The sequence below is a fragment of the Candoia aspera genome, chromosome 9 (genome assembly GCF_035149785.1).
Source record: "Candoia aspera isolate rCanAsp1 chromosome 9, rCanAsp1.hap2, whole genome shotgun sequence".
Taxonomy (NCBI): Eukaryota; Metazoa; Chordata; class Lepidosauria; order Squamata; family Boidae; genus Candoia; species Candoia aspera.
In genome coordinates, this window is record NC_086161.1 from 12,771,471 (window position 1) to 12,783,417 (window position 11,947).

Sequence of the window (11,947 nt, forward strand, 5' to 3'; positions counted from 1 at the left end):
TCTCCTAGACTGGGGGCGGGCAGGCCAGGGGGCTGTCTGCGTCCCCGGCAGGCGGGGAGGAGAGGGGCGGGACGGGGCGGCGGAGCTGGGAGAAGCGCCTTCGGCTCCTGCGAAGCCCGGCTGCCTTTGTGCAGAGCGGCCGCCGCGGTGAGCAGGGTCAGCCGGCCGCTCGCGGTCTCAAGCTCGCTGCAGCCGCGGATGCGTCCAGGCGGCAAAGGCTGGGCGGGCGTCGCGCTTCGAGACGAGGAGCCGCGCGCCGAACTTGTTGATCCGGGGGGTGGGAGGGTCTGGATTGGACTGGCCGACTTTACGGGGTTGCTGTAAGGGAGCCCCCAGCAGGGAGTGACGTCCCCGGACGGAGCGCCTTCCCCAACCAGGCGTCCACCATGCTGGTTGGACTACACCTCCAGTCTCCTGCAATCTGCCCGTTAGTGTGGAAGATGGAGGTTGTGGCCCAGTTCCCAGTTCCCAGCCATAAACTGGTTGGTGCAAAAGGAGCCTAGAGAGAATTGCAGTATATCTACAACTTAAATTTAAGTAACAGCTGAGAGTCCCTGAAGTTATTTAAGGATCAGAATAGGAATCAGGGAGATCTGGAAGCCTGGCATTGTGGTTTCAGCTTTAAAAGCAGGCTTTAATTTGGTTTTTGAAGAACCAGGGGCTAGGTTCTCACATTGTACTAAGCTGTGATGTGGTCGGTGTGAGAATCTAAGGATTAAAACGTTTTTCAAAACTGGGAGAATAGAAGAGGCAGTGCACAAAAGACAGTAGGGTCTATACCATTGGAAATACCTTTTTCCACTTCGTCTCCAATAAAGAAAGGGAGAAAAATAAAAGTTGGGGAGCACTTTTTCTGACTAACACATTTTATTAAAAAGTATCCGCTTTCGTGAGTTGCATCGGATGTATTCGATGAAGTGAGCTGCAGCTTACAAAAGCAGATGCCCTTTAATAAAATGTGTTCATCAGAAAAGATGTCATCAGGCTGCTTTTGACTTTTTGCTTTCCATAGACGTGTTTCTCAACCTTGGCAACTTCAAGATGTGTGGACTTCAACTCCCAGAATTCGCCAGCCAGCCATGCTGGCTGAGGAATTCTGGGAGTTGAAGTCCACACATCTTGAAGTTGCCAAGGTTGAAGGACACTGCCATAGACTAACATGGCTGCCCTACATTTTGTGAAGGAGTGACTTTTCAGAAACAAGGAACACAGGTATCCTGCTGCACTAAGTAAGACAAAGGTTCCTCAAAATGATCATCCCGCAGTGGCAGAAGTTGGATTTCCTAGCACTTCTTGAAGAAGCCAAGTTCTACTGCACTTGAATGGTGACACCATGAAGCTGTCTAGAACTTCCTCCTGGTGCTTTCCTGTCCAGGAATGGTGCTATTGTATATCTAAGAATAGACAGCTAATCTGTCATTGTGGGGCTTTATTCCCAGTCAATAATATCCAGTCTAACACCAGAGAGAGTAGACATATTCTTTCACCAACAAGATGCCCTCCAGATGTGATAGACTTCAAGTCCCATAATCCCCCAGGCAGCACAGCTGCTGCCATAAACTAACCTCCGACCTATATATGGCCGTATAGAGATTTTGGGATTAGGATTGCAGGAAAGAAACTTGCCGGGAGTTGAAGTGCACACATCTTAAAGTTGCCACGGTTGAGAAACACTGCCATAGACTAACATATTAAGTGTCTCTTCTTGGATGATTTAGAAAGAGAGATTTTAAAGTCTATGATGGGAACAGCCACCCACTGGAAAAGAACAAAATGATTAACTTAAAAAAAAGCAACGAGTAAAGTGATGAGAGCCTGGAGGTTGGGGTGGCAGGGAGTGGCCCTGTTTAGTGGCGTCACCAACATAATTTAGCAGGTGCCCATGAAACTCACATAACTGCATTCCACCCTGCCCTCCAAATGGCAAAAAGCCTGTTTGGAGAAACACATGACTTTTTCCAGTGAAAGTAAATTTTCTGGAATAATGAGCAGAGGGGAATAGCCATTGAAATGGGAAAACTCCCAGAAGTGAAGAAGTTTGGATAGCATGCAACAAATGAGACATCACCCCTCAACAAGCATGCATATAAATAATATTTTCCCTTTCTCTGTTTTTCTACCCAGACCCCCTAAACCAGTGTTTTTCAAACTTGGCAACTTCAAACTCCCAGAATTCCCCAGCGAGCATGGGAAAGTTGAAGGAGTTGAAGTCCACACATCTTAAAACGTGCTTGCTGGGGGATTCTGGGAGTTGAAGTCCACACATCTTAAAAGTTTGAAAAACACTGCGCGAAACCTTGGCACAAGATTTGCCCCATCCACCTCTGCTTGCTAGTGAAGTGGATTCATCCACTTGAAAGAAAATTCAGGCATCAACTTAGTGACATTCCTGCCTTAAAGATCAAGTAGCTTCTTTATCAAGCAAGCTGCAAACCATATTAACCCTTGGGTAAGCAATAACTCAGCAATTCATTTCATAAACTGAAAGAGGTTTTTTGTTTGTTTGTTTGTTTGTTTGTTTAGAAACAAAGTACTAATTAGTACTATCCCAGTAGCTTGGTGGTTAGATGCAGTGATGCATCTGTGGAGCAGATCTGGAGGAGAAGGTCTCTCTTCCACAGGCAGCACTGCTGACTCACCACATTTTGAAACAAGTAAATTAATACATATTTTATCATCTTAAGAAGAGAGGCTTCCTAAGATGATTAAGTCCCATATCTAAAATTATCTACTTGTTGGTGCCCACTTAGGGAAAATAATTATAGAAGGGAAGGGAAGAAGAATACAGATAAGAATAAATGGATCCCCATCTTACTGAGTCCCTGAGAGGTCCTTACACCTGAAAGCAACATCCATGAAGTTACAGAGGGACCCCTTAATAGGATGTGCCTTTGAGATGAACTGACTACATCCTTTGCAGCCAAAGGTGGCGGACATCTATACAGTTGGTAAAAACAAGACCTGGAGCTGACTGTAGTTCAGATCACGAACTTCTTCTTGCACAATTTAGGATCAGACTAAAGAGATTAGGGAAGACCCACAGATCAGCTAGATATGAGCTCACTAATATTCCTAAGGAATATGCAGTGGAGGTGAAGAATAGATTTAAGGGACTGGACTTAGTAGATAGGGTCCCGGAAGAACTATGGACAGAAGTCCGCAACATTGTTCAAGAGGCGGCAACAAAATACATCCCAAAGAAAGAGAAACCCAAGAAGGCAAAATGGCTGTCTGCTGAGACACTAGAAGTAGCCCAAGAAAGAAGGAAAGCAAAAGGCAACAGTGATAGGGGGAGATATGCCCAATTAAATGCAAAATTCCAGAGGTTAGCCAGAAGAGATAAGGAATTATTTTTAAACAAGCAGTGCGCAGAAGTGGAAGAAGACAATAGAATAGGAAGGACAAGAGACCTCTTCCAGAAAATTAGAAACATTGGAGGTAAATTCCAGGCAAAAATGGGTATGATCAAAAACAAAGATGGCAAGGACCTAACAGAAGAAGAAGAGATCAAGAAAAGGTGGCAAGAATATACAGAAGATCTATATAGGAAGGATAACAATATTGGGGATGGCTTTGACAGTGTGGTCAGTGAGCTAGAGCCAGACATCCTGAAGAGTGAGGTTGAATGGGCCTTAAGAAGCATTGCTAATAACAAGGCAGCAGGAGACGACGGCATCCCAGCTGAACTGTTCAAAATCTTGCAAGATGATGCTGTCAAGGTAAAGTAAAGGGAAAAGGTTTCCCTTGACGTAAAGTCCAGTCGTGTCCGAATCTAGGGGGCGGTGCTCATCTCCGTTTCTAAGCCTTGGAGCCAGCGTTGTCTGTAAGGACCCATCCGTGGTCATGTGGCCGGCATGACTGCACAGAACACCGTTACCTTCCCGCCGAAGCGGTACCTATTGATCTACTCACATTTGCATGTTTTCGAACTGCTAGGTGAGCAGGAGCTGGGACTAGCAACGGGAGCTCACCCCGCCGCGCGGTTTCGAACCGCCGACCTTCTGATCGGCAAGCTCAGCAGCACAGTGGTTTAACCCGCAGCACCACCGCGTACCTTGCTGTCAAGGTAATGCATGCTATATGCCAGCAAATTTGGAAAACACAAGAATGGCCATCAGACTGGAAAAAATCAACTTATATCCCCATACCAAAAAAGGGAAACACTAAAGAATGTTCAAACTATCGAACAGTGGCACTCATTTCACATGCCAGTAAGGTAATGCTCAAGATCCTGCAAGGTAGACTTCAGCAATTCATGGAGCGAGAATTGCCAGATGTACAAGCTGGGTTTAGAAAAGGCAGAGGAACTAGGAACCAAATTGCCAATATCCGCTGGATAATGGAAAAAGCCAGGGAGTTTCAGAAAAACATCTATTTCTGTTTTATTGACTATTCTAAAGCCTTTGACTGTGTGGACCATAACAAATTGTGGCAAGTTCTTAGCGGTATGGGGATACCAAGTCATCTTGTATGCCTCCTGAAGAATCTGTATAACGACCAAGTAGCAACAGTAAGAACAGACCACGGAACAACAGACTGGTTTAAGATTGGGAAAGGAGTACGGCAGGGCTGTATACTCTCACCCTACCTATTCAACTTGTATGCAGAACACATCATGCGACACGCTGGGCTTGAGGAATCCAAGGCTGGAGTTAAAATCGCTGGAGGAAACATCGACAATCTCAGATATGCAGATGATACCACTTTGATGGCTGAAAGCGAAGAGGAACTGAGGAGCCTTATGATGAAGGTGAAAGAAGGAAGTGCAAAAGCTGGCTTGCAGCTAAACCTCAAAAAAACCAAGATTATGGCAACCAGCTTGATTGATAACTGGCAAATAGAGGGAGAAAATGTAGAAGCAGTGAAAGACTTTGTATTTCTGGGTGCAAAGATTACTGCAGATGCTGACTGCAGTCAGGAAATCAGAAGACGCTTAATCCTTGGGAGAAGAGCAATGACAAATCTCGATAAAATAGTTAAGAGCAGAGACCTCACACTGTCAACAAAGGTCTGCATAGTTAAAGCAATGGTGTTCCCTGTAGTAACACATGGCTGCGAGAGCTGGACCATAAGGAAGTCTGAGAGAAGGAAGATCGATGCCTTTGAACTGTGGTGTGGGAGGAAAATTCTGAGAGTGTCTTGGACTGCAAGAAGATCAAACCAGTCCATCCTCCAGGAAATAAAGCCAGACTGCTCACTTGAGGGAATGATATTAAAGGCAAAACGGAAATACTTTGGCCACATAATGAGAAGACAGGACACCCTGGAGAAGATGCTGATGCTAGGGAGAGTGGAGGGCAAAAGGAAGAGGGGCCGACCAAGGGCAAGGTGGATGGATGATATTCTAGAGGTGACGGACTCATCCCTGGGGGAGCTGGGGGTGTTGACGACTGACAGGAAGCTCTGGCATGGGCTGGTCCATGAAGTCACAAAGAGTTGGAAGTGACTAAACGAATAAACAACAAATTGAGATGGACACCTTGGAGATCCTGAGTAGGAGGTGTAAACCAAGGATGCCTCACCTGTTCCTCACCCTGGGGCACAGAAGCACACAATGGGGTCAGAGTACCTTTATCTCCAAGCCCCATGATTTAATCTCTCAGGACATGCAGGGAGGGAGATTGGAGACAAAAGGCATTTGCAGAAGGGTATTTTGTAAGGGATTGCTATCAGAAAAGGAGATGATGAAATTTACTTGCCCAAGGAAGGGCAGGAGGTAGATAAAAGGCTGCTGGTAGATTTCCAGGTCATATGCAGTAGACCTCTTGCTGAACAATATGCCCCAATCCTAAATGTATTCCTGAAAAGAAAGCTTGGGATAAGCAAGGCATTCAACAAATTCCTGGTTTTAGAATTCTTTTCAGACTGTCTTGTGCATCAGGCTAGGATTGTTGACTGTGACCTTGAAAACCACCAAAGCAAAAACAGAGTAGACCTTGCATGGGACAGTCCTTAGACAGAGAAATGACTGTTATCACACTGGATTATTCAGATTAGCACTTGCCTGCCCAAGTGCATATCCATCCAGAACTGCCAGGCCAGAAGCTTACATGAAGAAAGATGAAGAGCCTGAATCAGTCTGAAGAGCCTCACCAGTTGGGCAACGCATAAAACCCACAAAGGAGCCTTTTCCAAATGCTGTCATGAGTTTGGGTGGGATAATGTTTGGCTACCAGTACTCCAAATGGTAAGAATAAATAAAAAAGCAGAGCACTGTCTGTAAAGTATGCTTGCTTTTGGAGAGACAGAAAAAGAGAGAGATGGGAGAAAGAGCAAGAAATATCTGTTGTCTTATCTTTTTCCCCCAATTAATTTTCACAATTGGGATGCAACTCCCAGCATCCCTTCCAGTATGGGGCTGATGGGAATTATAATCAAGAATGCTGAAGGCTGTTAGATTGGGGAAGGTTTAAATAAACTGATGAAAGAAAAGAAGAACATAAAGAGTCAGAAGAAAATGTTTCTCAAGACAACTGTGATGCGTATTCTCAAGACGCCTACAAACACAAAGCCACCAAACATATCACTGTTAATCACATTTGCAGCCCATTTCTTCCATTGAGCACGTGGATTACCTTCTTCTGTCCTATCAATGACACTATTAGGTAGACACACTGTGTCTTGGTGTGGCATGCTTGTCAGTGATTAACTGAGCCATGGTTTACTCCAGCCAATTTTCTGAGTTCACATAATGCACCAAACCATAAAGTAACTACACCATCTGGGGTTTGCATGACGTGGCAGACTAAAATGAGGTCAGTTCATGGTTCAGTGTGATGTGGAACACAGACGGTCAGTTAATTTGCATGCTGGAAGTTTTTTACTATTATTCTAGGTAAAGGTAAAGGTTTCCCTTGACGTAAAGTCCAGTCGTGTCCGACTCTAGGGGGCGGTGCTCATCTCCGTTTCTAAGCCGAAGAGCCGGCGTTTGTCCAAAGACACTTCCGGGTCATGTGGCCAGCATGACGACTCGGAACGCCGTTACCTTCCCGCCGAAGCGGTACCTATTGATCTACTCACATTTGCATGTTTTCGAACTGCTAGGTGAGCAGGAGCCGGGACGAGCAACGGGAGCTCACCCCGCCGCGCGGTTTCGAACCGCCGACCTTCCGATCGACAGCCCAGCGGTTTAACCCGCAGCGCCACCGCGTCCCTATACTATTATTCTAGTTGTGTGAAAATGAAATGTATGAATATAACAAACCCAGATCTTTCACAAGTAGGACTGAAATTGGTTTAAGAAGTTTGTTCCCAGCTTCTAGCATTTAAGACATGCAGCTGAAGCTTACCTCCATGTATACCCATCACACCGTTCCCTTCCAGCATAGGCAAAGTTTTGCGAAATGCAGAAAGGGAGTAAGAAATATGCCAAAGCAATTCGAGGCATAAATAAGAATAAGATACATAACTAGATCTAATTCGTAGCAAGCTATTCATTAGGCATCTCCATACCTTTCTAACTTTGCAAACTCTCCACCGTGTCTATGCACCAGTCTCTGGCTTTTGCTCTTTAAACTTACCTCTGTTTTATTGAGGATCTCATCAACTCCAGCCAATCGTAGCTTTCTTAGTCTTCCTCTCAAATCATTCGCTCGTCCACTGCATGATTGTTCTGCAATTCAATCCTTGTGATTTTCTATACGTGACCAAATTGCTTTAGCATATTTCTTTTTTTTACAAATCGGTCCCTTTTGTATTCAACTTGAATTCATCCAGAGGCCATTCATTCTCAACTCTTATCTTTTCTGGTTTTACTATACACATTTCTTAGCTTCTGCATTCCCATGCTATTCAATTTTTACGTTTGTCCTGACATACCCAATTCTCACTCGCAGCAGATACACACTGTGCAAAGTCATTTTTGCTTTTTTCCCCCCCTTCAATAAGCTTTTATTCCCCACTGCAGATTTACTTTCTACCACTATTTGCACTTCTAAAATGTTCCTATCGACAGTAAATATTCTGTGGAGGCATACACATCGGTTTATGTGCTCTGTTTTTTTGCCACTAATACATAATTCCTTGAGGACAATTACGGATCAATATGGTTCAGGACAGTCTCACAAAAACTTCAACATCTTGGCTTTGCTGGGGAGGTGCTCCTAATGATGCGTCATGAACATCCACTTAACACATTTAAACAATGTATCAGAGACCTGGAAGCCCAACAGGACCAGTCTGCTCTACTTAAGAACATCTTTCTGAGCAGTCAAGCCCTTTTTCAGAAACTAGCGTGATACTTAAACCACCTAACTGTTTCATAACAGTCCCTCCTTGGGAGGGAGATGGGCGGCGATAAAGTTTGATAAATAAATAAATAAATCTTTCCAAACTCCGAAGAACACTAACTGTAGCACGCTGCAATGCTCTCCCAACAGCAGTTTTGAGGGGCTGATACAAAAAAGTCCCCTGTGAGCTGAGACTGTGCCCCTGGGGACAAGGGGCCGTTGAAACTGCAGCTCATGGCCTTCTCTACTGTACTCTCTATAAGAACTAAAGGGCCTGCCTTATAACTCCTTACTTCATAAAACACCCTGGAAATTCTGATCTTTTTAATGTACAGTTGTTACCTTTGCTCTCTTTGATTACGTTCTTTGAAAGTATGTTTTTCTCATATACCGTATACAGGATTATTCTCTCATTCTACTTTTTGCATTAATCATTTTCATCTACAGCTTTTTTATCATTTCACTAAGCAGCCCTTTTCTTTTTTCCTGTTAGTGTAACTCCACAATTTCTGTGGCATCTCTAATATAATTCCTTTCACTCTGTTCCAAGTAACTTCTCTTTCCTTATGTCCCCATTCATTCTGTTGAGAGATTAGTCTATTTGCTAATACTTTTTAAAACAGGATTCATACTATGTCTTCTTGCAATCATTCTACTTTCACTCTAGTTTCTTTCACTTTTTCCCTTTTCTTCCATGTATTTTTTCTCCCAAGATCTTTTCGTGTCATTACAAAAAAGGTCAGTCCACATTCAGAATGATTCATCATCCAAATCAATCATGCTTTTAGATTGATATTCATTTTTTCACCATGTGCGCTTGTTAATAGATTTATGCTTAAACCATGTGTTCAGAACCAGTCTGCTAAGCAGATACTTGCACATTTTTCTTGGGTCTCCCAATGGCCCAAGTAACTTTTTAAGTACAACTGGTGTTGTCCCCACCTGTCCATTCATATCATCAAACAGAATGTTTTCCCCTTGATTGCATTAATTTAGAACGTTGCATAATTGTTCAATTCATCTATGGTTGTTTCATTACTACTATTCAGTGAAGTGTAACATGCAATTATCACCAACAAATTCCTACTTTCATATGCATCCATGACAACCTAGAAACAGCAATTCATACTTTCTGATATCAGTTTTAGCCCATTCATAATGAAACCTACACTTTCATTTCCTGTCATGTATTCATAAACTTCACAAGATCAGTTACAATGTTCCCTTTCACTTGGATTCACAGACAGTATATCTATTTTCCTTTCTTTCATTTGTTACTTCATGCTCTTCTCCATCATTACTCCTGTGTTCCAAGTCCCAGTCTTCCATTTGCCATGGACCACTACACTTGACAGGTGCCTATTGTGGTTTTGATCACTTAATGCTTTCACATAATGCTTTTTAGTAACACAAAGAAGGTGTAGACTAGGTTACAAGCCTTAGTTGTACCTGCATCAGTGGAAAATTCCCTGCTAATGATAGGGATTGTATGGATCAGATTCAGTGCATTTTGTCCAGTATGTTACAAATGTTACCAAAGCTCAATTTTACTGCTCATGCTATTCTATGCAAGCCAATGTGCCATTCATTGCTCGCATCAGCAAATTGGAGGTATGTGAACACACATTAATTTTGATTTATGGGAATTCCTGTATGCTTTTCTATGACCCAAAGAAATGATCAAATATGACTTTAAGGTAAAGAGTAACAAAGAGCCAAATCTAAAGATAGAAGCAAATTCACACCCTAACTTCCCTATTGGGGGACCTTGGTAGGAAAGATCTTCCTAAAGGCAGGGAGGTGTCAGGAATCAGTCAAGGTCCACACTCCCATGGGGGTGTGAAAATATGTGTGTCCCATTGCTGATCCTAGATCTTGCTGGTCTTGCTTCTCTTTGATATTGCTATCTCTTAAGCCCTTTCCAGATGTTCAGGCTGTGACATCTGCAAGGAAGTGCACTGCTACCTGCAGGTACTTTGCCTTTTCCTCATGGTAGTGATGTCCAGGGGGCACAGAGGGGATTAGCAAACAAATGTACCACAGGTAAGAAGGACTGGGTCCATTTGAAGAGATTAGTCCATTGAATTTCTCACCCAATTCTACAAAGTCTGAAGCCACCATTAAGTAAAGTTGTTTTTCCCAACCTTGTGCCCTCCTGTGTAAGGACCACAATCCCCAGGAGAACCATCTTGGAGTTGTGAACTACTGGGCAAGTCCCAGGCTGTCAAGGCTGAACTAAAACCCCACAGGGCAGACTGCAGGTCAGCTTCACAGTTTGGGGGCCACCACGGAGAAGGTTTAATTGGGCTGAACCTAAAAGAGAGGACCTGGAGCAGCCTTTCCAGTTCATCTGGATTTCCAAGCCCCACCGACAACTTAATATGTGACCAACTTTTCTCTCCTGGATTCCAGAAAAACTGGTTGTAGAACAGATTTTTTTTTCTTTCAAACAAGGATGGCCTTCTTTACTTCCTTCCATACAGTGGAAAACCCCACCATGCAGACTCGCAGTTCCAAAGAGAAGGCATTGCTTCTCCAATTAATCTCCAGGCAAAAATGGAAGGAATGTGAAGACTTTTGGTGCTATCTCAAAAAGGCAACAGGGGCTTGCAACTGCATGCTGCACATTCTTCCCTTTGAAACCATGCCCGTCCACCAGTTTTCCAAGCATCATTAGCAGAGGCCCACTCAAAGGAAATGATGCTCCACCAGACAATCTTGACTGCAAATCAGTGAATGAGATTACTCAGTTGCAGTCTCGTGGTTGGCAGCTGGATGCAGCTACTGCAATTCTCTTGCTTCTTATAGATATTTGAGCCAGAGGACCCCTGCCATTTCAGTTTGTTCAGAAGAAACCCAAATCTCCATACAGTGCTAGTTAATTCCAGTCTTAGTGTTCATTGGCAATCTTATGTGAATATAAAGGTTTGCAAGCAAGGGACCACTACTCCATTCTCCCAAAAGAAAATAAATATAAATGTATTTTTAGAAATATAAATATAAAGCTATGCTCATTTGCGAGTTATCTGGGAAGGCATGTTTTCTGCTCAAGACCTAACATCCATAAACAACAGCTTTTGCCAGCAAAAAACAGACAATAGACTGGGAACCAGCCCTAGATGTACATCCTACACCAGTTTCTCAACCTTGGCAGCTTGAAGGTGTGTGGAGTTCAACTCCCAGAATTCCCCAGCCAGCATGCCCTGCTGCACTATACTTTCTACCTTTGTGCTGTAAATACAAACTACTAAGAAAATTTAAGAATGAGCAGCTGAAGAAAGTGTTGACAGAATGGACCTTGGAAACAACAGGAACATATTTCTGCAATTTATATTGTAAGATCCCAGCCAAAGTCTCCCAATTCCCAATAGATTGAGAGAGAGTAAGGAAATGTCCTCTTTCCCCCTTCCTAAATAAAAACACAGGTGTGTATGTGTGCGTGAAGAAATCTATGCACAACTCTAGTTTTTGCTGCTGAAACCAATTCCTGAGCTGAGTGTGTACTCAGATATACCTTGTTTCACAATTATTTGCTCACCTTCTCAAGTTTTCACTTCTTATTGCTTCTGACTGGGATAATGGAGTCACAACTGTCAACAAAACCAATCCTGTAAATGCCTAAATTCTCTCCTGCATACACTTTCGTGTTGATATAGTGCGCTACATCACTGCTGAAAAAAACAGTCTTGGCTGTGTTCATGCAACCTATTAAGCTATCT